Here is a 4,053-nt window from a genome sequence, read left to right on the forward strand (position 1 = left end):
TTTGAACCAAATCGAAGCTACCCATGTTCATCATCAAGTATGACTATTCAAGTGCTAGGTTAACTTTGCAAGGTGTATGAGGTGAGACACTTAATTAAAAATCTCTAGCCCTATACTAAACTTTGCCATGCGCATGACCACCGTATATATCAAATATGTATGCTCTTTCATTTGTGAAAATCCAACTTTGTTGACTAAGGTGGAATCCAAAGAACAAAGATAGCACATGTAGATAGCCAGAATCACCGATAGCCAAAACTTTGTAGCAAAATCCCACCATGCCGCCAAGAATAGAAATTTCAAGGGAAGCAAGCAAGAACATCAAGTAAAATATTTCATCTACTAGCAATAGATCTTATCTTCTACTCCCACAAATTTTATTGAGCACCAAATCTAATCTACTACATAACTTCTAAGCAATAGATCTAATCTACCACGAACAACTTTTGCGTGATACCCACACAACACATGTGTTCTAGATCGTAACCTTCACCTACTCATACATCACTCATGATGCCACTATTGGGAAACATAGTAGGGAAACATCTTCCTGCGGATCAAGTTCTTAGGATCACTATCATGGTGCATACAAGGTTAGAATTGATCATTACTAACTTTGAGTTATAGCAGAACAATATTTGGTGAAGATCGTTCTTCAAGTCCCTCGAACCGTTCCATGAATAGTTTCCTCGAACAAGAATCGAACGCATGATCTCTGTATGGATTGAACGCATACGACACCAGTGATTCGACCGTGGTTCGCCATCCAGAGCTTGATGTTGTCGGAGTAGAAGAGGAGGGAGGATCAGCCCTTTGGGGAGTAGATAAATAGATGTGGAGAACGAGGGAGAGAGAGGGATGGCTTAGCCAAAGGCACCAGAAAAGTTATGTCTCCTTTGATGTTGCCCCTCCCCTTTATTTATAATAGCTCAGGAAGGAGGCTAGCTTGGAGGAGGGGCTGCTCGAAGGGGTGCATCCCCATCTAGGGTTGGCAACCCTAAGGGGTGCTCCACACCCTCTCCCTCAACCCTGGCCGCCAAGGGGACTTGGCCTCCAAGCCTAAAGGGGGCAGCTCCCACCATTGGGCCATAAGGCCCATGTAGGTCTACCTCACTTTGGTCCAATACCAAGTGGCACCCTATGGAGCCCTCCGAGGTTTTTCGGAACATCCTAGACACTTCTAGAACCTTCCTACATAATCCGGAAGTCTTTCAGGGTTATCCGGAACTTTTTCATTTTTTTCGTTTTTCTCAATTTTCTTCCAAAACCTCTAGTTCTTTCTGAAACACTTCTGGTTCTCTCTGAACTATGCATGTTGCCTCTGAAACCTTTCCAGTGATATTCTCCAAGACTCCTAACTCATCTAATACTCAACATATCAAAGGTTCTTAAGCGTGTGACCCCGCAGGTTCGGTGAAATATAGACATGGCCTAAATACCTTTCGATCAATGATCAATTGCGGACCCTAGGACTTCCATATTGACCCCTTATACCCACAAGAATGTATATCGAGTGAACCTGTAGCTACTGTATGCTATTCCTTTTGCTTTGCGATACTTTACCAAACCCGACTTGTGATATATCGGTGTCCCTATGAGTCAGACACATGCTCACTATACCAGTCTCATCATTACCACTTTTGTTCTCTTTTATTGTTTTCGCCTTTCGTCATCCTCTTGAGCGAGTCATGATCTTTCTGTCTAGACGATGATGGATATTGTCACACTGAGAGGACCCTAAGAATATCTCTCCGTCGTCGGAGGAGCAAATCCTAGTCTCGAGCTACCTAGTCCCTCATCGTATATTTTTGATAAACCTGTAAGTTGCTGGTTATACTTGATGTTAGAACAATCCCAAAGTGCATCTTATAGTATGGAGTGACTCGATACTCTCATGGTCTAAGGAATTATGCATACATTAACTTTCCCATGTTATGGACTATAGACTTTTTTGACGAAATGATCTCTTAGTATAACATAAAACTTGGATCGATTCAATACGAGTGTTCTTCTAACATCGTGCCCTCAAAGTTGTCAACATCACTTAACTATACCTATGATCGGGGAAACAGAATCATCATGCAACATTTGCGCTAGTCCTAGAGGTAAGACAAGGAATATTATTTTATTTTTTGTAAGTTTACTCATACAATGAGTTTTCCTCTGAACCTCTTGGTTTTCACAGGTTCGAGAATCATATCGATTATATGATACAATATAGACATTATTTGTAAACTTGGAATAAATAATAACACAATTATTATTGCCTCTACGGCATATTTCCAACATTCTCCTGCTTGCGCTAGAGTCAATAATCTAGTTTACATAACTTCGTTTACACCAATGGCAATCTGGTGTTGTTTATGCTTTTCTTGTGGTCTAGAATGCGTCCTATCGGATCTGTCAAGGTCAGATCCTTGTGTATCCTTACATATCTATGCATTTTTCATGCTTCCACAAAATTCATAATTTGTGTCGAACTGGCTTTTTATATATTGAATCACTAGTAAGACATTTGTTTCCTTAGACTAAGTTATGGAGCCACTATTTATAATAATGTTCCGTTGGCTCATGTTTTCTAAAAACATACCAAGTTCATAAATGAACTATTTGATCAAGTACCCTCCCCCCCCCTCCGCCCCATTGTCCCTTCTGAATCAACATTATACTCAACCTTTTGTTAAGCAACATTATACTCATCCTCCTTCCTAGTGCTTCATACGAGAAATTTTTGTTGTACAGTTAACGTGCGAAAAAGGTAGACCTAGTTTGTATGGGCTAGTGTTGTTTGTTTGTTTGTCTATATAATGGATATAATGGCAGTGTGGAATCCGAGGACGCGGAGACTATATCTCGCTCAATGCGAGTATAACTTCCGTCTCATTAATTGAGGTAGCTGAGTGGTCGCAGGCGGCAGGTGGTGTTGGTGGCCTACAACGGTTTATGAGGAGTTAGTTTAGATGTAGTTTGGTTGGTGTTGGTGTTGGTGTAACCGTGTGTGCCGAATGTTCGCATTTGAGCCACAATTCTTGTAATTATGCTTTCTTCATCTTCTATAAAAATATGGTACGCTATTGGCGTACTCTCGGGAAAAAAAAAACTTCCGTCTCATTGAACGATTTCTCCCGACGAATAGTTATTGGGCCGACCCATTTTGTTTGTTTTTTTTCGTTCCGTAGGTTTCGATCGAGTTCGCTGTGTTTCATTTGCTCGGTTTCACTAGGTTTCCTTCTAGGTTTTTTCCTGGTTTTGTTTCTTTTTTAGGTTTTCATTGTTTTCGCATTGGTGTCCTCCGGTTTTCAGTTTTTGTTTTCTTTTCACTACCGGGTTTTATTCGTTTCTTTCTCGGTATTGGCCTTTTCTTTTCTTTCTTTATTTTGCACCATTTTTTTTGTTTCTTTCTTGGTTTTCACTAGTCCTTTTTCCTTTGTTTTTTCTTCGGTTTACGTTTCTTCACAAAAAAATACTCGTTGAACATTTTTTAAATACATGATGTGCATTTTTCTTAAATACATGTTTGAATACATGGTAATAATTTGTCAAATACACATCGAACATTTTAGTTCATTTTTTTCATCGGGTTTTCTTTGAGTTTTCATTTTTCCTTGTTTTACTTCAGTTGTTTATTTCTTTCTCGGCTTTCATCTCTTTCTTTGTCGGTTTTCATTTTTTTTTCAACACATGTCTACTTCTTTTTAATACATGTTGAACATGTTTCAAATACATGTTGTACATTTTTCTTAAATAAATGTTTTGAACACTTTTTTGAATACATGGTCAACATTTTTCAAATATACGCTGAACAATTTTTATATACATGTTTAAAATTTCACAAATATATGATTAACCTTTTTTTAATTTATATTTTATATGTATACTTTTCCATAAACATTATAATTTTGTTGTATATATCAGGAATATTCTTAATATATACATTTAACATGATTAACATTTTTCAACATATATGTTGTTATGTCCACTTTTTCTAATACATGTTGTACATTTTTTATACATCATGAGCATTTTTTATATATCCATTTAAGATTTTCCAAA

The sequence above is a fragment of the Triticum dicoccoides genome, chromosome 7B (genome assembly GCF_002162155.2).
Source record: "Triticum dicoccoides isolate Atlit2015 ecotype Zavitan chromosome 7B, WEW_v2.0, whole genome shotgun sequence".
In the NCBI taxonomy this organism is placed as follows: Eukaryota; Viridiplantae; Streptophyta; class Magnoliopsida; order Poales; family Poaceae; genus Triticum; species Triticum dicoccoides.